Source organism: Hyaena hyaena, unplaced genomic scaffold, assembly GCF_003009895.1.
Source record: "Hyaena hyaena isolate Hyena2069 unplaced genomic scaffold, ASM300989v1 scaffold_182, whole genome shotgun sequence".
Taxonomy (NCBI): domain Eukaryota; kingdom Metazoa; phylum Chordata; class Mammalia; order Carnivora; family Hyaenidae; genus Hyaena; species Hyaena hyaena.
In genome coordinates this window covers 1114352-1141862 of record NW_024080814.1, presented here as the reverse complement: position 1 = coordinate 1141862, position 27511 = coordinate 1114352, and the positions used below count along the sequence as shown (strand labels likewise).

The following is a 27511-nucleotide window of genomic DNA, read 5'->3' as shown; positions in this document are numbered from 1 at the left end:
TTGGATCCTCTGTCCCTCTCTCTCTGCCCCTCCCCTGCTTGTGCCCTCTCTTTCTCACTCTCTTTCTCTCTCAAAATAAATACACTTAAAAAAAAAAAGGATTATATTCATTATATTTCCAGGTCAGAGCTGAGCAGCTGTGTTAACTTTAGTGCCATTAGTGGTAATAAAAGTTTATGGGCACTACCAAGAGGAAATGAAAGACAGGAACAGGCAAAGAAAAAGAAGGCTTGCAGAGTGTTGGAGAAGGCATAGGACTGGGGGTGGAGAAAAGGCGCCTTTGGTTAAAAAGGGTTGAATACCTCTAACACCTGTTCCACGTGCCACTTAGTGGGATGGGTTCCATATTTTAAGGTTAAGTTGAACTGCCAATAGTCATGTCTGCAAAAACACTGGGTGTGTTGTTATAACAAAAATGACAGTTTGTTTTAATCAAATATTTCTGGATTGAATAAAAACAAAATTTGTATATATACCTGTGCCTCTGTCTTTCGAATTGAGTAGAAAGGGAAACAGAAACCAGCACATTTTAAATATTAGTGGAAGTTACAGGTACATTTCTGAAATGCAGCAAAGCATTTAAGATTTTTTTTTTTTTTTTTTTTTTAGCATTTAAGATATAAACCCACAGATTAAGTATAGCCTCAGTCAGGCAGAGGTGGCAGGAAGGGGAGGGAAGAGTAAGTAGGAACGTGGGGTTGGGTATAACTGCATTTTCATAAAACAGTCCCCACAGAAGGGAAAATAGGGTAAGAACCTATTTTCTGGAGCCTACGGTCTCCTGTACAGGTAAACCAAGTACGCTTCACTTTCAGAAAACAAAAGGCTTTAATTCTTCAAAACGTTTCCCCATCATTGGCTAGCAAAGCCAAAGAATAAAAACGGGTACAATTTTAGTTTTTCTGTAATGGTGATAAAAAGTAATTTCTCAGATTGTGAGGAATACCGGAAGGAGTGAAAAAAGTCTTTGGCTCTTTTTCAGAGCTGAAAGCTGCTGTCCAGGTCATCTAGTTGGTTTCTCTCTTGTGTGTTCTCTCTAATCTCTGAGAAGTGGATGGTTAGTCTTTGTCTACATATTTTAGTTCCTTGCTAAAGGCAAGGAATTCAACAGCTTACAGGACACCGAAATTTCATTCCCTTCTGGGCTGGCATTCTCCCGCCTTCCGGCCCCTTTCCTTTTCTCCTTCCCCCACACGCTGTGGGATCGGGATGGTCTCATGCGTTGATGTCTTCAGTGACCACTCTGTGATGATCGCTTCCAAATCTGTACATCTTGTTCAGACCTCCTCTGAACTCGGGACTCCATTGTCCATCTCTTTCTACACCCTGATCGCTTTTGATTGCATTTGGGTATTTCTAAATATTTTCAGTCACACATTTACTTGGAATTACTTACGTTGATCACTAATTTCTACCACTGTATTTGATTCATGCTGGTATTACTCTCAGAGGGGTGATTTCATTTTCAAATCCTGAGGGCATTTTGCTTTGTCCCTTTGTGCTATCAGGCATTGATGGCCAAGTCTTGAAAGCTTGTCTGGGTATGAGCTGACCACTACAGGGTACAGTAGGACATTCTGCCTTCCTTGTTCCTGATCTTTTATGTCCCTTAGCTCAGCCTAAGATTGGGATTGCATACATTTTGGGGGTGGCCATTTCACATTTTTTAATTTATGTCAAACTTTGTTCAACAAAGTTTTTTAGTTGTTCTTTATGCCTATAACAGTTTGTCACAATGCTTAGCATTTGATTTTTTAAATATCCAAATATATTTCTTTACATTTTCTCCATTAATTTTCATTTGTTAAAGTTAATCTTCTCTTAAAAATATTTTGGGTTCTGATTCTGCTGTCGCCCTTTTGACTGTTGTCTCCAGATTCCAGTTTGGGATGAGGATTTTGAGAAGGATGCATTTGATAAGGATAGAACTTTATCCAGTTCATTGATAATATAATTGCCTAAGCTCAGCGATCTTGCAGAACTTCTCTTTGAGCACTCTGAGTTTTGTTGCTTAATCGGTTCTAAACATATCCAATACTCAGCCCATTTCTCTTCATCTTTCTCCCTTCCTCCCCCTGAAAAGGATTGGAGAGGGGGGCTTGTTCAGTACTTTCTAAAGTCACAGAGATGATTTGCCCTGTGGATTTGCCAGCAGAAGAAATAAAGTTACTTGGCAAGACTTGTTCCTCCTGATCCATGCTGAATTTGAGTGATCACCCATCTTTGTCTGTTCAGAAGCCATCAGCCTTATTATCTGTTCTAGAATTTTCCTCAGGCTGTATGATAAGCACAACAGTTAGTGTTTTGTAATGTTTTGTAACATCCATGTTCTTTTGTAATGTTCATGTTCTTTCCTCATTTTGAAAGATTGGGCAGTTTGTCTTCTGTCTTTCAGCACAGCTCTCTGGTCTTCCTTTGTGCATCAGAGTACTTAGCGCACTTGGCTGAATTGTCCACGTGTCTGTGATTCGCAAACCAATCAGCTGGCCAAGTCAGAAGATGTGCAGGGCGTGTGGGTGGCTCTCTGATGGCCTTCTATGTCTTGGGCTTCAGCTCCCTCCTTGGGCATCCACTTTTGGCCTTTGTTCCCCACCTTCCGCTGTGAAGAGAAGCAGAGCCTGAGTGGTGGGCGGAGGGTGTGCACCTGCCTGGGAGTTCTCTATAACACGGGTTGTGCCTCCCGAGCAAGGATGTCGTAAAATAGAAAGATGTAAACTGTAAAGTGCTGTGCAAGTGTAATATTTTTAAAAAGCAAAACAGAAGTGGTTTTTCTTTTCTTTTTTCTTTTTTTCCTGTTAACTATACCATTCACCTTAACAAACTTACCCAGGCCTATTGCAGAATTTCCCTTCCAGGCGAAACTCAGAGGCCCCTTTTGTAGCCCCTCGTGGTTTTCTTAAGTTCACTCATTGTGGGCATTTGACTTCCTGATACCATCTTGTGTTTCTTTCATAGGCATCCATGTCATGTATTCCTCCTCCTTGTGTCTTCGAAAACTAAGTTCATCGGAGAGCTCTTTGTGCAGCCAGTGTTTCCCGAATCTCTTCTCTTTGTTGTTCATATCCTTTGCAGTCTGCACATCCTTTGCAGTTTATGACATCCAGAGCTCTGTTTTCTTCTGCCAGATCATTTCAAGTTTTACTTTTTCCTGCACAATTAGGATGAACAGGGGCAATACTGTCTGGTTATACCTTTCTCCCCCACCTTTTTCTGACTCATTCTCTTTCTTCAATTTATTCTCTCTCTCACCCTTCTCTCCTAGATACTTCTAGTGATGTAACTTTGGGAATTACTTACCCTAAAACCTAGGAGTTTCAACCTCGTACTTTATCACGTCCTGAATAGATCTAGAATATTTTTCTCATTCTTTTAAATTCATTTTGAATTTATAATTTACTTTAAGCAGAGTTTAAAACAGATACTGTTTTCAGCGTAATAATCATGATTTCTGCTTCCTTTGTATTTTCCTCACATCACCTAATAAAGCACAGGTATTTCACACAGGCATTCAGTGTAACAGGACCAGTAAGTATGGATTCTAAGAGGTAGAATTCAGGACTAATCCAGAGTCCTTACCATGTCGGCAAGTCCTGTGTGTTGGGGCACATTTTATCTCTCTCAACTCTTTCTTACCACTTCTCCTCAGTTGCTCTGTTCTTGCCATGCTAATCTCCTTCCTGTTTCTTACAGATACACTCTTGCCTCAGGGACTTTGCATTTACTGTTCCCTGTGTGGTACCCTCTTCCCCCAGGTTTTAAAATCACTTTTTTTCCACCTCACTCAAACTTCCTTCTCAGTGGGATCTTTCCTGATGACCTTAATTACAATTTTCATGCCTCTCTCAACTCCTGCACATTCTGTTCCCTCCCCAACTAGAATGTAAGCTTCATAAAGGCAGGGGTTTTATGTCACCTGTGGCCCTACTGCCAAGAACAGCACCTGGCCCCTAGTGGATGCTCAGTAAATATTACTCAGTCAAAGCTGGTTTAACCAGAATTGTGTTCTTGAGAGCTTCCTGAAACATATCATGCATCTTCCCTGTTAGAGTCTCAAAAAAGAACTACTTTTCTGGGAACTTTCTGTAATTTGCATTCTCTAATCTAATCTCTAATCATATGTGTACACACACACACACACACATACTGGAATATTCAGCCATTAAAAAAACGAGGAAACCTACCATTTGCAACAATACAGATGGACCTGAATGGCATTATACTAAGTGAAATAAGTCAGACAGAGACAGATAGATACGACAAATATATATGATCTCACTTATGTGGAATCTAAAACGAAACAAACTCCTAGGAAAAGCGGTCAGACTTGTGGTTACCAGAGCTGGGGGGAGGAGGGAGGACAGGTGGAAGGTGGTCAAAGGGACAAGCTAATTAAGTACCAGGGATGGAATGTACACTGTGATGACCACAGCCGACACTGCTGTGTGCTATACAGGAACGCTGTCGGGAGAGTAAGTCCTGAGTTCTCATCACAAGGAGAAAAACGTTTTTTTCTTTTGCTTTGTCTTTTTATTGTATCTGTAGGAGCTGACAGATGCTAATTAAACTTCTAAGAGTGGTCATTTCACAACATATGTAAGTCACTCCATCACGCTGTACACCTTAAACGTACAGAGTGATGTATGTCAATGGCGTCCCGATTAAATAGGAAAATAATTACCTAATGATGAGAAAAAGCCTTGCGTCTAGCATTTTAACCATGTGGCCTGGAACAAACGAGATTACTTAAGTCTTCTAGACTTGATTTCGTATCTGTGAAATGGGGAGGGTGGGAGCTACAGTAAAGTAATGCCTGCTTCATAATACATCCTCTCCTCAGGCTGAAGTGACATGAAAATGGTGATGATAAGCTTTTATATCCGGTTTACTATTTGACAGACATGGTTTTAAGAGCCTGCATATGTTTTTTATTAATTTTTTAATGTTTATTTATCTTTGAGAGACGGAGTGTGAGTGGGGTAGGGGCAAAGAGAGAGGGAGACACGGGCTCCAGGCTCCCAGCTGTCAGCACAGAGCCCGATGCGGGCCTCGAACTGAGAGATCATGACCTGAGCCAAAGTCGGATGTTTTAACTGACTAAGCCGCCCAGGTGCCCCAAGAGCCTGCATATATTAACATGCGGTATATATGACCTTCAGTGGGTTTAGCATGTGCTCAGAAGCAGTCAGTAAATGCTAGCTTTTGTTAGCAACAGCAGCTGCAATGCTCTGTGTAAAACATATTCATTTCTCAGTCATCAGCCCAGAGTCTGTTACAGAGGCCTGTATGCTAGGGTATGAAGCAGACAGCCATGTACCAGTAGACCATTCTTCAACATTGTCCAGTTGCTAAAAGAAACCACAAGAAGCCTCACCATAATCCCTTCAGAAAACTTATATTTTGGGGTAGGATCCAGACAAATTTAAGCCTTTCTTGAGAACCCAGTCATTACACTTTGAAATTGATACAGATTAGTTCTTTAAACTTAAAGTTTTTAGTCAAATTTTGTAAATAGAAATTTTGTTGAATACTGGTTTTTATAATTCATATTTTATAATTCATATATTTTAATTGATTTAGCACAAAATGAGTAAGGTAAAATACCTCTCTATGAAGAAGAAAGCATTATAGAGATTATGCTAGATGTTGATAGGTTAAGCATTCTGAAACATTACCTTTTCTGAGGAAGAAACCTCATCTTATACAGTCATTGAATAGTTAGGTTATGAAGTAGCTCTTAATTTTACAGTGATACAGGTGTGTGTATTTAAAGTAGACTCAATAAGAATGAAATCTAGCCCTTTGTAGCAACGTGGATGGGACCCGAAGGTATTATGCTAAGTGAAATAAGTCAGGCAGAGAAAAACATACCATGTTTTCATTCACATGTGAAACAGGAGAAACTTAACAGAGAGCCATAGGGGAAGAGAAGGTGGAAAAATAGTTAAGGAGAGGGAGGAAGACAAACCGCAAGAGACTCAAATAGTGAGAAAAAACTGAGGGTTGATGTGGGTTGGGGGAAGGGGAAAATGGATGATGGGCATGGAGGGGGGCACTTGTTGGGATGAACACTGGGTGTTGTATGGAAACCAACTTGACAATAAACTATATGTAAAATTTTTTTGATAAAATAATAAAAAAAATAGACTCAATAAGGCAAAATATTTGTTGTATATGAACTCTATTTTAATGTGACACTTTGTATCCATTTCACCCTGCATTTAAGAAAGGTCAGATAATAAAAGATGATGTAGAAAGCCCTTTGAAGACTCTAAAGAACTTCATAAATATGGGCACTACTACTATGCACATGAAAATACTTGTCAGCTGACAGTTACCGTCTCTTAACCAATAGCATAACACCTGGGATTTGGTGTCTTATGTAATATCATTTTATGAATTAGCAGAAATGTGTTTACAGTTTTTGTTTTATTACACATTTCTCTTTAATAGTCCCTCCAGTCAAAGCACTCTTTCAAAAGACCTTGTACCTGTTCTCAAAGGGATTGGCAGGTGTTTGAGATCCTCATTACTGTCCCCTTGGAAGAGATTTCAGGAACCCCAATTATCATTCCCTAGAACTTTATCTCTTTGTCCCAGTTATGGGGCATGTAGACCCTCTGTCATCACTACCGTGTTACACATAAGGTGGCTCCATAAGACTGTGCTGAAATAGTCTCCTGTTTTATCCCTTACAATGGTCCTTGACCTGCCCGGAGTGCTACAATGTATATAGCAATGCATGTAAGGTATGTAGCAATGTATGTAACCTGTAGTTAAAGAGAAACTGGCTGAAGTTGGTTACTTCAGCCAACAAATATTAGCACTTTTCTTGTGCCATGTATTATGCTAAATACCATGGGGGACAGAATAAGGTATGGCCCTTGTCCTTGAGGATTATGGAATTTAATAGATGACTAACATGTCATGTATTGACAGTAAATCTGCTTACACAGGAGTGGAATTAAGTGCCTAATTGTGAGATTTGTAATAAGTGCTAGAGAAGTTTTGAAAAGTGAAACATAAATGAGGTTGGAGAAATCAGGAACAGCTTTGTAAAAGAGGAAAAATTCATGAGGTTCTTTAAATACAAATAGAGGGGAAAGGAAGTACTATTTTAAGTTCAGATATTCCAAGGTTTGGTGGTAAGGTTGATTACGGTATGTCCTTCGGTTGATGAGAGAGGAGACTGGCGAATAATGGAAAAAAACTTTAGTCAAGGTAGAGCCAAATTATGGGGTTTAATAAAAGCTGAGCAAAGAACTTTATTTAGATTGGGGTGGTAGAAAGCAGAAGGCTTCAGACGTTTTTGATCCAAGGAATGACATCATCCAGGAATGAAGTGATTTAGAGACGACAGAGAGTGGCATCAGGAAGACCCTGCCCGGTGCTGATGCAGTTATGTCACTGACCGTGTGATTGGGTCCTGGACCAATAAGGTGACGGAAATGAGAATGCAGAGTCAGGTGGAATGGGAGAGTGGTTTGGACAGAGTTCATTAATGAACTTGAAAATGGGAAAGGGAGAGTTGAATGAAGGCTGCTTTCCAAGCTTTCTGATTGGGAGAAAGGTTGGTGTCATGGACAGATACAGGGTTGCCAGAAGATTAGCTATGGGGGCAAAATATGCATTTACTTTTGAATGTAATTATATATGAGTTATGTGTAAGGTGTTTGGGTTGAAATGTTCAGCAGACAGCTAGGAATATGAGACAGCAGGTTGGATGAAAAGATAGGGCGTGTTAATCATCCATGGAGAGTATTGCTTAAAGGCAAGGGAAGGGATGAACGCTTTCTGAGAATTCAAAGACAGAGGTTCAAGGACTGGCTTTCATGGATAGCTTCTAATAGATAAATCTGAAGGGATCCTGGGGTTCGTGTTGACTGAAATTACTTTAAGAAGTAATTTTTCTTTTGGTGACAAAAGACATGTCAAGCTATTTTAGGAAATTAGAAAATTCAAAAAGGGATAGAGGGAAAAAGATGACCATTAGTAGTACTTTGGTTGGTTTTCTTTCTGGTCTTTTTCTTATATATATAAAGGGATAGGAAATATATACATAGATGTATGTGTGATACATATACGTATATATGATTGTATATACTATTATGTCCTTTTGTAGCTTGCTTTTGTTATTTAACATCGCATCACAGTAATTTCCTCATGTCATGAATGGCTGCTTAAAAATCCTATTCTTGGGGGCCCTGAGTAGCTCAATTGGTTAAGCATCTGACTTTTGATTTCAGCTCAGATCATGATCTCGCAGTTCATGGGATTGAGGCCTGAGTGGAGCTCTGTGCTGTCACTGTGGAACCTACTTAGGAGTCTCTCTCCCTCTCTCTCTGCTCCTCTCCTGCTCTCTCACTCTCTCTCCCCCTCCCTTCCTCCTTCTCAAAATAAATAATAAATATACTTAAAATACTGTTCTTAAAGAACTGCATTTTTTTTTCATCATTTGGATTTACCGTTAATCACAGTTCTATTGTTAAACATTTAGATTGCTTCCATTTTTTTGTTCTTAATTAATAATAATACAGTAAACTTCTGTGAACTATGTACTCTTGAGCTCAAGTTACTTAGACATGAACTCTCTGAAAGTTAAGGCCTTGATATCCTTGGCACTTAGGAGAGTGCCTGGACACAGTAGTTGTTTAATTTTAAAAATTGTTATTCACAGAATGAAAGAAGACTATTAAATACTCATTTCCTCTTAATTCTAATTCCATTGTATACTCAGGAACTGTCCATATAAGTCTGGCTGTAATGAGAATATTGGCCCTGTATGGCCATAAATAGTCATTTTTACTTCTGTCACAGTTATATTTGCATTCTACATTAATAAATGTATATGCTGGGGCACCTAGGGGGGTCAGTTGGTTAAGCGTCTGACTTTAGCTCAGGTTATGATCTCACAGTTTGAGCCTCACAGTTCTGAGCTGTCAGCACAGAGCCTGGAGCCTGCTTCGGATTCTGTGTCTCCCTCTCTCTCTTCCTCTCCCCTGCTCATGCTCTGTCTCTCTCTCGAAAATAAACAAACATTAAAAAGTTTTTTAAAATTTGTATTCTGATTTTGGTTGGGTCTTATGTTAATTTTTGTTTGCTTCTAAAAGATGAAGCTACCTTATTTGATGCTGATAAAAATCAGAGTTCTGAGCCTGCAAGGCTGCGGCTCGGGCCTGGGTTGTAGTAAATCACTAAGGTAGTCTGTCAAGAGCCCTCTGAATCAGGAGGCAGTCTGATAGCCATGATGGTACCACATTTCCCCATTTGAATCCCTCTGGTCCTCTGAAAAGACAGACATTTGACTCTTTTCAAATATTTTAACATATTCGAGATACAAACACTTTGTGTTCAACAACTTTTCCTTAAAAAGATATTTCATTGTCACCCAGAAGTTAGTTTCCAAGAGTAGTGTATGCAAAAGTTTATATGATAGTCGTCTAATCATAAAGAGTTTTAAAAATAAATGTGCAGTGTTTATATTTTCTTTCCCCCTATGGTAATAAAAGCATATTATGAAGAATTTTCCAGATTCAGTTCATAGATTCACTGTACCTAGGGAAAACATAAGTAGAAAATTGGAGAATTTCTTATCGTATCACAAGACTAATAGAAAAACCTTTTAACTAAGAGATCTGATTTGAGACCTCGATTTTTGTGTTGGAGGCTTCTACTGATCTCTCTACTTATATCAAATAACACCCTCTGCCAGTAGTCTACCGTGGCCCTAAAAGCTGTAGAAGTATTTCTTTAGATTCTATCTAGGTCTTTTCTATTGCACTTTATGCCTACTTCGTGTTTTGCCCCTTACCACAATAAAGCTGTATCCATGTTCATACAACACAGAATAAGCACTTCGTTGCTTATTTGGTTCTATTTGGTTATGGGTTTTTATTTGGACTGTCCAGGTTTTGTCTTGGACAGGTCAGTTACCAGAGACTTGAACATCTAAGTACCTTTTACTAGACTGTTTTTCTCCTGCTCTGACCTCAGTCTCGGGGGTATTATTGTATCCAGTATGACCTCTGTGTTATAAGATGTTTCCCATTGTGTTATATGAAGCACAAGTCCTAAAAGAATCAATTACTATGTAATTCACCACGTTAAAAGATCCCAGATCAAAGAGTTGGGGACATTCTGTTTGTTCTTTAGGAGAGTTCCTTGTTAGCCTATTATTCCACAAATTTATTTCACTCTTAGAAGCCATTTTCCTTTAGACATTTAAGGAGAAATGTTTCGTAGAATACACTTGGACAAAAAGATGCTTTATATCATTACTTTGTTGTTTTTCTGCTTGTGAATGAGTTTCACTCCATTGTAAATTTTCAGGATTTTTTTTCTGTTGCAGATTTTGTTATTTCTTACATTCTTTATCCTAAATGGTTACTTTCTTAGTCTGAAATGTCTACATTGTGTCAATGATGAATGCATTAGGTAGACTTACCCACAACTCTTCTAAAAGGAATATATTAAATTGTTTTTGTTTAAGTTTAAAGTGTGTCATGTAGGATAACATAAGAGAAGATAAGATGTATCTGTGCGGTATAAGGAAAAATAATGAAATAAACACCCAAGTAATTTCTAGGGAGGTTAGGAAATAGAACTTTACCAGTATTCCAGAAACTCCTCTTCCACCTTTCCTTCTCTCACAGGTAAACCACAGTTGTCTTTAATTTTTGGTAAGCGTCCCCTTGCTTTACTTACAGTTTCATCACCTAGAAATATATCCCACTGACTGAATATTATTTTTTAGGTTTGCTTGTTTCTGAACTTAATATAGATGGAAACACATAGTGTATATTCTATGACTTCCTACTTTTTTCCCAGCGTTACGTTTCCGAGATTCACCCATGTAGTGGTACTTTGTTCATTTTTGCTGTTGTGTAGTTTTCATACACATAATGATATGACTGTACCACAGTACTTTGTTGTTGTTGTTCCACTTCTGTTGATAGTCATTGTGTTGTGTGTTTTTTTCCTTGTCTGTAGGAGCAGTGCTCCAGTGACCATCGTTAAGTAATGCCCCCTGTACCACATGTGTATCTTTTTGGCATGTGTCTGGGAGTGCAATTGCTTGGTCATTGGGTATGTTACGCTTTACTGAGTAGTATCAAACTGTTCTTTAAGTCAATTGTTCCTTCATCAGCAGTGGATGAGAGTTCCTATTCTACTTCCTCAGCATCACTAGATACTGACAGCCTTTTAAGTTTTTTGCTGACCTAAGGGCATGAAATGATACCTCATTGGGGTTTTAATTTTCATTTTGTTGTTTGTGGTTTTTTATTGATTTCTAGAAATTCTTCATGTATTTAATATACATGTATATTGATTATACCAGTGCCTAACACATAGTAAGAATGATTTAAGAATAGCTATTAATACTGTATTACCTTTCTTGTATTTAACTCTTTGCTTTTAAGTGTTGCAAATATCTTCTGCTAGTTGGTGGCTTATTTTTCATTCTATGGTGCTAATGTGTTTTTTTTCTACCTTAGTATTATAATATAAATTTTAGTATGTATGAGTTAAGTTGTTTTACAAAATCTTGAATACATATTCATTAGCCATGGCATATTCATGGTGCATGCTATATTTCATAAACTATAACTTTTCAGTCTTTGGTGCCATATTTTTGATTGCTGTTGTTTTTTTCTTAACCCCAGGAAAATTTAACCTATTTAATCCTCTGTTTAAATTACTGTAGTTTTATTTTCTTTATTGTGGCCTAGTTGTAGACCTGTGTCTCCAAGTGTAATGTGTTTATTTTGAATACAAAATATTTTTGGCTTCATAATTTCAGAAGTTTAATACTGTTAACTCAGGGATGGCTTGAAATCTGTAACAGTTGCCCACAAGATATCCGGATGAATCCTAAACTATTATTAGAGTTGAATCCTTATGATGTTAAATCACAGACTTAAGTTCTTTGAAATATATAGCTTGCTCACCAAACTGTCAGTGTATTATTTTCTTTCGCCTAGTGGAACTTCAGAGATCTAATGATCTTTCAATAGATTTTCCGCATGCTGGAGGATGGCAAATGGACATGTTAACAGTGTAACTGTCAAGTTAACTACCATGGTGATAAACATGGAAATAATAGCTCCTTCAAACTGACCACCTACGATGTTAGGTCATAAGAACCCCTTTGATTGATGAGAAAACTAAGACTCAGACAGATGAATTTACTTCTCCAAGATCACACAGCTATCAAGAATGGAATCACGGAATCACTCAGGTGGTCTAGGTGCAGAGTCTTAGAAGTAGATGCATAAGCTATTTAGCAACTGGTATCTGAAGAAGTATTAATTCATTTTTAGTATAAGAGAAGAATTCACCTAAACATTTTTTTAAAAGTTTATTTATTTTGAGAGAGAGTGTGAGCATGGGGGTGGGGGTGGAGAGAGAGAGAGAGGGAGAGAGAGAATTCTAAGCAGGCTCCACGCCGTCAGTACAGAGCCCCACACAATCCCTGTGAGATCATGACCTGAGCTGAAATCAAGAGTCAGATGCTTAACCAACTGAGCCACCAGGTGCCCCCCCCTAAAACTTTTCTTTTTTATTGTGATAGTGAAATAGTGGGAAACAGTTTTTCCATGTAGTAGATGGGTTCAAGTACTTTGAGAATTTCCCCCCTCATAATCTTTATTTTGGATTTAAAACATCCTCATTGGTTCATGAAACAATTTTCTTTAGGTTGCTGTTATTGCTTTGGCTATTTCAGATATAATTTTCATTCAGCTGTGGTTTCTTTGTTCATTTAACTCTAGATTAAGTATTTAGGTAAGCTAAGGTCAGTGCATTTCCTCTAAAAATCATAGCATTGAAACAAGCTACAGGTTCTTGCCCATTCTGTTTTGAGTAGAATTAGCACAGAGTTGGGACAGCCACGTATAGGAAGCAGAATTAGTACTGGGGTGATCCACTGTAGGGTATTATGCTGATGACTCACCCAGGGTGTGTATCTTAATGGAAAAGTTTTAAAACTTTGCTATGGGATTTAAGTATTAAGCTTTTTCCTCTATTGCCTCCCCATCAAGGAAGGACTAAAAAGGTAGCTCTTTTCCCTCCCTTGTATGGTCATAATAGAGGATTGCAAATTAATTAGCCACATTCAAGGCATCACACAGATTGAATTCCATATTTGTCTTGGAGGGAAGTCCAGACTTCTGTTTAGGGTGATTGAATCTGTGCTTTGTGAGACTGGGTGCAACTTCCTTGTATTCAAGGGCAGGATCATCTTGTCAACAGCCAGGTGCCTTACACTATGTAAGTCACTTAGAAGAAGTGAACCCCCCTCCCCCAATTTTTTAGTTTAGTTTTTTAGTTTTTAACATTTCTCCTACCCCCCTCCTTTTTTTTACTATCTCTGCTCCAGATACACATAGTAAATCAGAGAAATATTGCACCTGTTAGCTACTTGGGAGTAGATTCTATGAGGATTAATTATAGGCATTGTTTTCTCTGTGGGTTGGGGTCAGAAACTTGCTCTTTAACCTTTTCCCAAGTCTCTGGTAAGTACTGAAAACTTTGGAAGTTGAATGTGGATTGTAGAAGAAACAAATAAATATTGGGAAAACAAAACACATTAGAAACTTGAAAAATATCTTGTTTTCTAAATTAGCTTCTTTTATGATTTGAGGTAAGGTAGCCTTGATGTGTCGAAAAGAAACTTTGCTGGCTTTTTTTTTTTTTTTTTTAAAGAACCTCATGACCTTTATGCTATATTGACAAAACCATTTTGTGTTTGGTTTGATTTTTTTTTTTTTTTAAACAATGGTGGGGGAGTTTTATACTTTGCTGATTCCCTTGGAGTGGTTATGGTTTCTTTGACGGAACAGGTCCAACATTAGAGGTAGAGTGGGAGAGGCCTTGAACTAGGAGCCTGACTTGCTGGTTCCATTTCTAAATGTGTCGCCTTAGGCAAGTCTTCTCAACTTTCTGAACCTCAGGTTTTTCACTTTTAAATTATGGTAATAATACCTGCCTACCTACCTCATGGTTTGCGAGAGGCGGTCAGTCCTGCAGAGTGGCAAAAAGTTCTAGGCTACTGAGTGTAACAGGCTTGTTTTGATTGTATTACATTGGATAAGACACACATCTTCTCTGAGCCCTATGTTTTTCCAGTGCAAAATGGCAGTAACTTTATGTACCACTTCTTAGAGTTAATGTGAGGCTCAAGGTCAAATGGTATCTATTGAGTGTACATATATATAAAGTATATATAAAATGTTCAGTATATTATCTAGCATATAATTCATGTTCAGTTACTTATGAATTATATATTCTTATTTTTGTCAAGGACATTTAGGATGATATTAACATTTTTAAAAGTTACAGATTCAGAATAGAATAAGATTTATAAGTTTTAATGTTTAGTACCATGGGCTTACTGCTGAGAAAATCTGAAATTGTAGGAAGGTAATAATTAAAGGCCATAATTTTCTAATTTGAGTAATAGTCATTAACAGCAGGACATTGTCTAGATGATCTCCTTTTCTGTGCTTTACTTTTTATTTGTATTCAAATAAAGATAATGGTTTTCAGGAAAAAAAATACTGCTTTCGTTTTGTAAAAATCGAAACAAAAGTTTATATGGTTTGTAGCACCTAGTACTGATGGGTACTTCCAATACTTTTCTTAGAAGTGCCCTTCTTGGTACTTAAAAAATACTATGTAATTTATATGCAAAAAAAACTTCTGTTATAGTCTATACATGGGAGTAGTCTAACTCTTAAGTAAGCACAAATTAACTATCCACTCCGTTATTTTAAGAAATAACAGGATCATTGCTGATATTGTCTGAAAATCTGGCAGATGGATGGAGGGCTATAGAGGGTCATAAAAATCACATGAAGAAGATTTTTCATCTTTCCTTGCTTGTGCTTTTTATCAAATCATTGCCGATATCCAGTGAGCAGAGACTTAACTACTGGTACCATGTGACACTGTCTGTTTCATTAGTTCATTAAAACTTGTCACATTCAACACGTAACCCACATTTATTAAGCACCTACTATGTGCTGGGGACTGTGCCTGAAGCTAGTACCCCACCAGTGATGAATAGATATTATTATTTCATGCTGTAGCTTGTATATTATCTTGAAAGCTGGGGGGTGGGATTATAGCAGACTACCTAAAACCTACATTTCTAAAGCTGTAACAGTATCTCAGTGATGTCCACTAATACTGCCTTGGTTCAAGCCTCATCATGTCCTGCTGACCCGTTGGTAGTTATCTTCTAAAAACTAGGTAAGCGTCCCTTCCCTTCTTTTACTCGCCGCTCTGTTCCCCAAACACCACGAACCGCCACCAAGTCTGTACTCCTGCTCCAGCCGGTCATCTTAAGTGTAGATTGGATTGCATCATTTCCATGCTCACAGTCTTCAACATGGCTTCCTTATCACTTTTCACGATACCATCCAAATTCCTTGGTTTAACATTCATGGTTCTTTTCATTCTGGCCCCTGCTTTCTTAGCCAGCGTCCTCTCCTGCCACTTAACCCTCCCTCTCCTACATATGAGATTATTTACAGTCCCCGCTCTCTCGCACTGTGAAGGCCTTTGGCATTTTCAGCTCCACCATCGCTATCATCTCACTTACATTGTATTGTCATTTGTTTAGACATCTGTCTCACGTTTCAGCTGGATCCTGAAAGCAGGGATTCTGTGCCATTTAACTTTGTATTCTGCCCACATGTAGCACTGCCTGGCACTTCATACACATTCCCTAAATGTTTGTCAAACAAGTAAATAAAGGAGGGGTCAAAGATACTCCCACTTGGCCATAGTATATCATTAGTAACATTTGTAGTTCTTAATTATATCGTACAGGAACTGCACGTCAGTTTTATAAATCCAATAATCACGTTATAGTTAAAAGGGAACTTAATAATATCTCATCCAACCCTAAGATCAGGGCACACAGCTGACTAGTGGTAGCGTCAGGACCAACTCTGGCCTGACTGCCTGGTCCCCTTGCCACGAACGGGTCTAACACATTGAAATGGGGCAGGACTTTTAATACGGTAATAATTAAGTAATTTATTCTAGTTTTTTTCCCCTAAAAACTTTATTATGGAAAAGTCTAAATATACACAAAGGGAGAGTATAATGTCTTCCCACGTAGCATCACCAGCTTAAACAGTTACCAAATCGTGACCAGTCCTGTTTCATCTGCACCCTCACCTAACTCGTATTATTTTGCAGCACATCCTTGATGTGATGTTATTTCATCTGGAAATCATCTAGTATGTATGGGATATGTTTTTAATCCTTTGAATACAGATCTCTCTGGTATTCTGGGAAGTCAGGTACTTCAAACAAAATAACAAAGCCTCGCTGCAGACCTGGGTCCAGAAATCTGGTGGCCCCTCCTGCTGAGTGGTGGCGTTCTGCCGGCTGCTCTCTCTCCCCACCCTCCAGCTGTTCCCAGGGCCGTAAGTTCCCTGCCCCCTGCTCCCTGGCGTCCTCTGTCCCTGGAGGGCTGTGCTTTTGTATTGACACTCTGTCGGATGGGAGTGTAAGGAAGACAGAGACAGTGACGATATTAATAAGGAAAATAGGTAGTGGAAAACAAGATACCCTATGTTGTTATCAATTGTAAACATATGTAGTTATAGAGAAAAGTAAAAGGAACATCCACATGTCTGTAGCACAGATATTAATATTTTGCCAAATTTTCCTTGGATTTTATTTAAGTAACAAAATACTACAGAGCCTGAGATGCCCTTTGCACTCTTCCCTCCCTTCCATCCCAGAAATAACCAGTATCCCGGATAGAGAGTTGTTCTTGTTCTAGTGCACGTGTAAGCAGTTCTAGTGTGGTACCTCGAGTAGTGTCCTGCCTTTTAAAAAACAGTTGTATTGGGGCGCCTGGGTGGCTTAGTCGGTTAAGCGTCCGACTTTCGCTTAGGTCATGATCTCACGGTTCGTGGGTTCGAGCCCCGCGTCGGGCTCTGTGCTGACTGCCAGCTCAGAGCCTGGAGCCTGCTTCAGTCTGTGACTCCCTCTCTCTCTGACCCTCCGCTGCTCACGCTGTTTCTCTCTCTCCTAGAAATAAATAAAAATATTAAAAAAAAAAAAAAAACAGTTGTACCTCTTCCATGTGACCTTCACTACTCCTTTTTAAAATTTGTTTGTATTTTTTATTTTAGAGAGAGAGTGTGCGAGCAGGGGAGAGGTGCAGAGGGAGTGAGAAAGAGAAGGGGAAGGAGAGTGAGAGAGAATCCCAAGCAGGCTTCAGGGTCAGCGCAGCCCAGCCCAGAGCGGGGCTCAACCCCACAACCCTGGGATCATGACCTGAGCCAAAATCAAGAGTCAGACACTCCGCTGACTGAGCCACCCAGGCGCCCCTGACCTTCACGACTCTTAAAGTATGTGGGGAACTCTATTTTACTTCTAAAAATTTACAACTCACCAACCTTCCCAGTTTCACTTAATAAAAGCTATAAGGTGTCAAGTGAAGTAATGTTTTACGACTGGCAGTGTATCTGATTAGAAGCAGAGTTCTGAGGCTTGTGTGTGAAAACTGTCCACACCCTGCTGTGTTCTCGGCTTAATTTAAAGTACTAATAATTACGTTTAAAGAGTATAAACAGCATGAAGGACTGGAAGGAAGGAATCTCAGAGGGTTAAATAGTCTTAAGTTCCTAATTTTAGTGAAACTGCCTTGATAGCAATTGACAGGTAAGTTTTCTACTCGTTTTCAAAGAAAATGCCCTTCCTAAATAGCGCTTGCTGGCATGTGAATGGTCAAGAAATTGCTCAGATGCCTTGCTTTGCATTATCTAATGATTTCAAAGCTAGTTTTCTTTAGGGTTTGCGTATGATTTAAGTTAAAAAAAAAAGTTTCCTTCCACCCTAATTCCTCCCAACTAATATTCCCAGCTTATGTTTAGCAGTGTTGTTTTTTTTTCCCCCTCCTTGGAAGGAGATACGGTGTTCATCCTGTTTATTCAACTAAAAAAAAAAATCTTTTATTTTTTTAAACAAATCTAGTGCCGGTAAAATTTTCTGACTCAATAATTTTGGAAAGAGCTACCTCTTTCCACAAATAGATGAGCCCACATACGAGGTCTTCTGAGTGAACTAGTAAATTTCCATGATGTTGGGAAACTGGGTGGAGGTTTTCATAGAGCAAGTCCCGTGGAGGGGGGACTTTTCAGGTTGCATATGGGGTAGTAGGATAAGGTTCGGTGCCAGGTAGCCCTTGGAGCCACAAAGTATTTGGAGGGATTTCCCATTGCTTTAATCTAGTGCTGGCCAGGGTTTGAGCCTGTCACATGGAATGGCCACAGTAAGAGCAATGGGAGATGCTTGCCTATGGGGTCTCTGCCCTTTTATTGGGGTGCTCTAAGTTTGGAACCAAATTGAGATCATCACTATTTTTCATCACATGGGCTTTTTTTTTTTTAAACAATCTTTTTTTTTTTTTTTCTAGGAGAGAGAGAGAGAGACAGCATGAGCAGGGGAGGGTCAGAGAGAGAGGGAGTCACAGACTCTGAAACAGGCTCCAGGCTCTGAGCTGGCAGTCAGCACAGAGCCCGACAGGGGCTCGAACCCACGAATCACGAGATCATGACCTAAGTGAAAGTCGGACGCTCAACCGACTAAGCCACCCAGGTGCCACTCATCACATGGGCTTTTAAGTAGATGTCATTAAATTTTGATTACTGTGAAGCATTCAGTTCAGCCAGACTGAACTACCCAACTTGCTAGTTTCCGTTGGGCACTGCAGCCTATACTGATCTTTCCGTGTTCTGAAGCACTGTTTATATCAGAAAGGCCCATGCAGGCTTACTTGTCACATGCACTGATTGTTTCTGTGAGTTAGTCTTTTTTCAAAAATATTGTGGGATCTAGGACGCCTGGGTGGCTCAGTTGGTTAAGCACCTGACTCTTCATATTGGCTCAGGTCATGATCTCATGGCGGTGCAATCGAGCCCCGCTTTGGGCTCTGTGCTGACAGCATGGAGTCTGCTTGGGATCCTCTCTCTTCCGCTGTCTGCTCCTCCCTTGCTCACTCGTGCACACGCACCCTCTCTCTCCCTCTCAAAATAACTTAAAAAATATATATTACGGGATCTTAAAATGACCTGAGTCATCGCTCTCCCTGTTTGGGGCTCTTCCTACCTGCAGAGTGTCGTGTGTATAGCAGGTGATAATGATGCCAGGTATTTGATCAGCCTTTACTTAAAACCAGTGGAACTGTTAACTTGGCTGGTTTCTTCTGTTTTTCTATCTCTGGTCATCCTGAGGCCTAACTGTCTTGCAAACACCATTTCCTAGGTTCATTGAATATCTTATTTTGTTTTCTGTAATCAGTAACAGACACTGTAAGTTTGCATGCAGCTTTTTAAAAGCGTCAGTAAAAAACCTTAACCTTCAGTCTGGATACTTGTCCCCCAGGTGGCAGAAAACCAAAATCAAAATGGTAGTTTGAAGCTATAGGCAGATGCTGGGTTAGTTTAAACCATATTTTTTTCCTTTTTTCCAAAAAGAAGATACTCGATCACAATCCCGACAGTGTTTTTCATTGAACTTTAGAGCAGATTCTAAAATTCACATGAAAGAGTGTGTAAAAATTTGGGGGAGGGGAAACAAAGGAAAAAGAAGAGAGGCTTGCCCAAGCAGGCATCAAAACCTGTGTTTTCTTTTTTGTTTGTTTGTTTTCTTTTTTTTTTTCTTTTTTTAATTTTACAGCTTTGAAAATAAAATAGTTTGGTTTAGGTATAAGAATGAACGAATAGATAGATAGATAGTAAAATAGTTTGGTTTAGGTATAAGAATGAATGAATAGATAGATAGATAGATAGATAGATAGATAGATGGATGAATGGAACAGAGAAGAATCTCAAAATGGACTGTTACCAGATGGCTATCTAGTGCAAAAGTTCTGTGAATGGTCATACTTACCCCTAAGCCTTAGTGCATATATTTTTTTTCTTAGTTTTTAAAAAGGTCCACCAGGAGCACCTGGCTGGATCAGTTGGTAGAGCATGACACGCTTGATCTCAGGATTGTGAGTTCAAGCCCCACTTTGGGTGTAGAGACTATGTAAAAATAAAATTAAAAAAAAAATAAAGATGTACAACATGATATTTAAAATATAAACAAACAAACAAATAAATAAATTGCTCTGTATGCTTAACTTTGACTCTCTTTAGTTTTGTGAAAGTGTTTGATGTTATTTTTCCACACATTTTATAATGGAAAAAGGCAAGGAAAGTCCAATTTGTAATAGTGAGCATGGTGCTTTCGGTAACAAAGTACTCTGTAAAGCAGGGCTTACCCATTTGAAAATAAAAGTCAGATGAGAGACGGTCTAGTTAAATGGGTTGTGAGCTTGAGCCCTGATATGAGGCAGACCGGGTTCCACTTAGTAGTTTATGTCTTTGGGGTAGTGACTTAACTAAGTCTCAGTTTCATCATTTGTGAGTCTGGAAACTTCTACCTCACGGAATTGCCATGGAGATGAAAGACTGTCATGCATGGGGAACATACAGCACTGTACCCGACATAGAAGTAGTGGATTAAATTTACCCACAGTTTTACTTTTATCAATTAAACACCTTTAAAAGTACTGTGGAGGGGCGCCTGGGTGGCTTAGTCGGTTAAGCGTCCGACTTTCGCTTAGGTCATGATCTTGCGGTTTGTGGGTTCGAGCCCCGCGTCGGGCTCTGTGCTGACTGCCAGCTCAGAGCCTAGGGTCTGTTTGAGAGTCTGTGACTCCCTCTCTCTCTGACCCTCCCCTGCTCATGCTGTCTCTCTCTCTCTCCTAGAAATAAATAAAACACTAAAAAAAATTTAAAAAAAAAAGTACTGTGGAAAAGCACTAGTGCTAAATGAATACTACTCACGAAGGCTTCACAAGGGCAACGTTATTCTCCAGTTTTGCAGTTGTTTTGAGAGAGACAAGCAGTTTTTCTCTTAGCAAAATGGATTGAAAGTTTAAGTTTGGATTAATGGAATGACAAGAATCAGAAGAAGTCAGTGCTGATTCTAGCTACTTTTTTCTTTTATTTGCTGTGAGAATTGGGGCAAGTTAATTGCTGCAGTTGTGAAGTTCTTAATTTTAATGGAGAACCTGAGAAAAATAGTTGGGTTGGAATTTCAGCAGGAGAGATTTAGGTTAGATGTAAGAAGAACTTTCTAATTGTAAGGCTGCCAAACAGATAAGAGGAACTCCTTTGTCATCCCTCTGGAGACTTTTTTGGCTTCCTGAGGTTATTTCAGGGCTCTTGGGAACCCATCTAGAAGCAGCTTAAACCCGGACTTCACCCCTAATATGGCAACTTTGCTGGGTTTCTGACTGCCCATTTGGTTTTGGTTAGCCTTCCTGCTCACACAGTAAAGGATTCTGGTACTTTCTCCCTATTTAAACAAGTAGATGAGGACAGCACAGGATAGACAATATATATTTTAAATAATCTGTGAAGTACTTGCAAAGGTTCCCCAAAAAGATGATAAAACTCTTTAAACACTTTGTACAGCTTTTTGTGCAAGAGGGCATGTTGAAGTGGGAGGAAGGATAACCTAGCCTTGTGTCTGGTAGCGTGGGCTAGTTGAGCCTTTCAAGTTTCTGTAAAACCAGGAACTCCACAGTGACTTCAGGTTTATCAAGAATAAGTAAGGTGATCATGTGAGAAGTGACCAGTTGTTCTCTTGAGTTATCTTTAGGAGGTTAAAGGATTTATTTTTGGCTTTAGCTTTGTTGAACTAAAGCTAGTTGAGTCTGATCATAAAGGGTAGGAGTGATGTTAGAACAAGAGAACAATAGTCCTGGAGTCAGACAGGGTTCAGATCCCTGCTCTGCCACTTTTTAATTGAGGGGCCTCTGGCAACGAACTTCTTCTTGGAGCCTCAGTTACTCAGTTGTTAAATGGAGAAATAGTACCTGCCTCATACAGTTGTTGTGAAGATTAACTGGGGTAATGCACACAGTATGTCTGGCACAGAGAAGGTAAGGTGCTTAGTGAACGGTAGTCATGATGATGACAGGATTGGGAGTGATGAGGACTTCCGTTAGTTGCTTCCCAGAGAATCATTATCTACACCAGGAAGTTTTTTGCTGAAGACTAAATTGGCATTATTTTTAAAAACAAATTACAGGGGTGCCTGGGTGGCTCAGTTGGTTATGTGTCCAACTTTGGTTCAGGTCATGGTCTCATAGTCCGTGGGTTCGAGCCCCGCCTCGGGCTCTGTGCTGACAGCTCAGAGCCTGGAGCCTGCGTTGGATTCTGTGTCTCCCTCTCTCTCTGCCCCTTCCCTACTCATGTTCTGTCTGTCTTTCTGTCTGTCTGTGTCTCTCTCAAAAATAAACATAAAAAAAAAAAAGAAATTATATATGCTGGTCTAAATAAATAGGATCCAAACAATAGGATCTTAATGTAACATCCCAATAACAGAAATCTTACTTAGTTGGGAAAACTATGTTTCTATTTACATTCTCAACCTTTGAGTTGTCTAACAGCTTTCATTTGATCTTATTGATTTACAGGAAGGTATCCTGCTCCTAATATAATAATAGCTATAGTGCCTGCATGACTTAAAGCATTCTATGACTTATTTCTTAAGTTGTATAAACGGAAATTATGTACATATTGGCATTAAGGTATAATTTAAACTATTTAAAATAGCTCAAAATGACCTGTGATGATTACATTGTTAAATTATAGTCTGACACTGTTAAATTTTCAATACCAAAGTGGGCAAGGGACTTAGGCAGCTTATAAAAGAAGTAATGATTATTTAAAAATATGAAAATATGCTTGACTCATTTACGTCAAATAAATGTATAAACAAAAGCAAGATTTTTTTAAAAACCTATCAGGCTGGCAAAGATTGAAAAGATGGGCAGTGCCCATTGTCAGCTCTCTCATATATCTGTAGATGGTCAGTTGTCACAGTGTCTCTGGAAAGGACTCTTGCAGTGTGTATCAAAATTTAAAATGTGAATCTTCTTTGACTCAGCAATTGCACGTCTGGAAGAATATGATAAGGAAATAAGAGAAAGAACGCACAGTCTGTGATCGACGATGTTCACTGCAGCATTGCTAACAATACCTCCCCAAAATGGAAGCCATCTAAGCGTCTGTCAGTGGACACTGGCTCCAAACCAGGGCACTACAGAAAATGGAGTGTGCTATGCTAAGTTCAGATCCTAGTTTCACCGCAGTTAGCGGTATGATTTGGGGCAAGTTATTTAATACACTTGAGTCTTTTCTTTCCTCTTCTCTATGTAGGAGTAGTAATGGCACATGATTTTTAGGGTTCATATGAGGGTTAAGTGAGATGATACACAAAAAGCACAAGTTTAGCACAAGACAACTCATTGTATGTTGGAAAGTGTTATTACCATGTGCTTAAAAAAGGTGTATCTGTTTATTTACAATAGTAAGGGAGAAAGCAAGTTACAGAACAGTTTATATGAGCCCTTTTGTATTAAAACCATATATCTGTGTGTGTGTGTGTGTGTGTGTGTGTGTATGTGTGTATGCATTAAAATGTGGGAAGATCATAACAGTTGACATTTAATGAGCACCTGACTAAGGCTCAGGCACTGTTCTGTGCTTTAACATATATCATAAATCTATCAACCACTTTATTAAAATTTGTTAGTAGGTTTTAAGTGCTTGGAACAAGACCTACACTTTGTAAAGGATGTAATAAACACTAGTTGTGAATTCTCACTTGCTGTTATTATCTATGTTTTGTAGATAAGGACACTGACACCCTCAGAACTCTCAGAGTTTGTAAGTGGCAGAGCCAGAATTTAAATCCAGGCAGTGTAATGCCAGTCTGTTACCCAGCAGTTAAAACTGGGTGTTATGGGAGGTAGGATGTGAGGTCACTTTCATGTTGCAATTTATATATTTCTGGATATTTTCACATTTTTATAGGAAACATTTTACTTTCATAAATAGAAAAAAGATATTTTCAGTTTTAAAAAAGAAAAGCATATTTTTATATTTTAGAAACCTTATTTCATGTTATAGAATACCTATGGCAGATTCCAGACTTCTGAATATATGTCCACTTAGGTGTGCCCTCAGGTTCAGGTGTCAGGGGCAAGCGTGTCTGTGATTCCATAGGGTATAATAGATTTTGAAGACCTCACTTTGGGGAATGTTTTTACAAGGAAATAATTATAGATAGAGATAGGGTCCAGGCTAAATTTAGATCACTCAATAGTGGCAATAGTGGCTAACTTCTGCCATCGAAATCCTAATCGCTTTCAAGAAGGCCCTAGTCATCATATTTTGGTTTTTAGAAGGTTCACAGTAAAAATGTCATTCTTCAGTCATCCGAAAAGCAGGCCGAAACCAGTGATTTGATCCACAGATCTGTAATCAGAAGATAGTGAGCAGCGATTTAGTGTTGGACACGGACATCAGTGTTAGAGCTAATAGACACCGCCTATTCTGGGACTCGACCCCGGCTGTCAGCGTTCAGACAGCCTGCCACTCCTCAGGGTAATACAGAGTCGTAGAGCCACCGCCACACTGTGGACCCCGACTGCACGAGGGGCTCCACCTGAAGGTCGGGTAACTGGGTCTAGTCCACCAGAGAGCCACGTGATGGGGCTGCACTTGTGTAAAATGAGGGAGACGGATTAGACCCTGTAGCTTCTGTTTTCAGGTTCTGGGATTCTAACAGTCTTACATGTTAGTGAACTAAATTTGCCACTTTAGACCTTTAAGTGAAGTCTAGAAAATGCTGAATAGAATTGAACTCCTAAACTGATTTCTGGGAGGATTTGCCAGTACACTCACTTGAATTACAGGAAATCCTTGATGACAGCTAACTATACAATTTGCTTTTTATTCCATTTTAGGCATTTTCCCCCCTCTCCTATATTTGTTTTCCAAAATAAACCAGAATTGTGTTTAATGATCCCAAGTCAATAAAATGGTCTGACCCTGCTTGATAGGTAGATAATCAGCTGTTCAGGTATTAGTTACTAAATTAATTAATAAAATACAGGTCAGTAGCACTAAAAATGGTTTTTTCTGCCTTAAAGATTTTTGTACTCTGCTGTCTTAAATGGGGTGAATGCCTTCTGGATTTTCTCATGGTTTCACAAGGCAAGTAATCTGTGTGTTTAACACAGTATCTGAATCTTATGAGTCACATGGTAGGTGTCTGCTTTTAGCTAGGAGCCGTTTTCGTCGGTCACTTATGATGGTCAAAAAGCCTCTTGGGAGACTTTAAATGACTCAAAATAACTGAAAGTAACTCAGAGCTACTTATGTCTTAAAATTGTAAGCTCAGTGATACCATGTTTTATTTTTAGTCTAATCCAGTTTTTGCCCTCACAAAGCACCGCCGCTTCTGGCTCTTATGGTGTTGAATTAGTCTGATCTCTTTCAGTGAGCGGTTGTTGTCTGACAAGGAGCAGCACACAAAATAATACAGCGACGACTTTAAAACGAAAGGTGAGGAATATAAAAGAAGCTGGTACAATGGAAGAATCCACGGCCCACCTGAGCCTATTGAGCAGTGGAGCAGCTTTGCATATTTTTGAGTGGATGGGAAAATTAAACTAGGAGTTTATATTTTTTAAAAAATTTTTAAATGTTTTATTCATTTCTGAGAGAGAGAGAGCGTGAGCAAGGGAGGGTCAGAAAGAGAGGGAGATACAGAATCTGAAGCAGGCTCTAGGCTCTGAGCTAGCTGTCAGCACAGAGCCCGACGCGGGGCTCGAACCCACAAACCGCGAGATCATGACCTGAGCCAAAGTCGGATGCTCAACCGACTGAGCCACCCAGGTGCCCCTAGGAGTTTATATTTTTAATTAAAGTCATGTTTGAGAAGTTTGTATTTTATATCCTCACCTACAGTTCAGCCTATTTTCAGGTTTGTTTTTGGGCAGGTGTCAGTCTGTTCCTGTCTCTGTCTCTTGTTCCCATTCTCATTCCTATTGGAAGCTTCCTTTTAAGAAAGTGAAAGGCGGGAGTTCAGAGATCAGCTTCGTACAGTCCGGCCACTGAGTGTTCGGGCTGCTCCCCAAACTTCCTTTACGGTGTGTCACACCGCCTGTGGGCACTCCTCGTTCTCCTGCCTGTCCCTTTGGTTCCCTCAGGACCTGCCAAACCTTCACCTTTTAGTGCAAAATAGGCATTTTTGGTTGTTCTGGTGCATTGAATCAGGCTGTAGGTCCTTTAAAAAAGGAGTTGAGGGCAGTGGGTACCCTTAAAGCCAGAGCATTCGTTTTGTCTCTTCGGATCTTGGGGTCGCTCCCTTGCCTTAAATAAGACTTGAAGCTAACTTAGCTGAGGTTGGTGCTGCTCTGCGTTCATTCTGAGTGATTCTGAGAGGGGCCTTCGGAGTCCCCAGTAGAAAAGCTGCGTGAGAAGAGAGTGACACACACTCTCTTCTTGTTTGTTTGTGTGGAGCCCTTGCGAACACGCACTAGTATGAGCCACTAAAAATCTGTTTTCCTAAAAAGTGTAAGATATGACTAGAAAACTTTTCGGAATTCTCATTAGTCTTGTGGTGTGTGTTTAATTTTATTCCATGACTCACTCTTTTTGCTGTTCTTCATAGTCATCCACTAAACCGGAAGTGAGAATTTGGTTCAGAGGGAAAAACTCCCAGTACATTGGTACCTAGAAAACCACCTTTGTGGGCTGAAAAATTTGGGTTGGTGTCCTTTTACAGCTCCCACGTCTACCCTCACACAATTACTCTTACGTACTTTTTTTTTCTTATTATAAAGATCATTGGTTTTCCTTTATGGAAAAATTGGAATATTTAAAAAATGATAAAGCACAGAATTTAAACTATCCATAAATTTCATGCCATAATTGACTTTCTTTTTCCATATTGTTGAGTTCATATATTACCTCTAGATAGAGCTTTGTACCTTGAATACTTAGTATTGTTTCTCATATTAAATATTTTGGGGGAAATACTCCTCAGTATTTCTGTGGTATTTCATGCTATCATCATTCCATCAATCATTTCACCTAATTAAAAAAATTGTTTTAAGTTTATTTATTTTTGAGAGATAGAGCAAGAGTGAGAGCGAGTGGGAAAGAGGCAGACGGAGAAGAAGAGACAGAATCTGAAGCAGGCTCTAGGCTCTGAGCTGTCTGCATAGGACCCTTTGTGGGACTTGAATCCATGAACCATGAGATCATGACCTGATCTGAAGTTGGATGCTTAACCAACTGAGCCACCCAGACGCCCCTCATTTGTCTAATTTTAAACATTTGTTTTATTTGCTATTTTAAATAATGCTTTGATTTAAAAACAACTCTATAAGTTTTTGCTGACGTTTTTATTATCTTGTTATGATAGATTCCTAAAGGTGAAATTATTATGTCAAAAAATTCTACAAAACTTAAAGATCCTTAATACAAATCGCTATTGTCCCTACCAGAAAGTATTATGTTCCTGCCAAGTAACATAAGCACAAGGAGTGATACCATCAAGTTGGTGCCATAGATTGTCCCCAACTTCAGCCCCCCTCCCAAGAAGACCAACTAGCAACTACTATAGACAATAC

General features: G+C 39.2%; 1 protein-coding gene across 4 annotated transcripts in view; it reads left to right on the top strand.

The window, feature by feature from the left end:
* STK38L (serine/threonine kinase 38 like) overlaps positions 1-27511 on the top strand; it is an 80960-nt gene that overhangs the window by 10545 nt on the left and 42904 nt on the right. Inside the window, exon 2 of one of the 4 annotated variants that reach the window (XM_039240801.1) lies at positions 4543-4593. The exons of the other annotated variants lie outside the window; for them this stretch is intronic. The gene's annotated coding sequence lies outside the window, so the exon portion shown is untranslated. The remainder of the gene's footprint in view (positions 1-4542; positions 4594-27511) is intronic. 4 annotated transcript variants of the gene reach the window in all.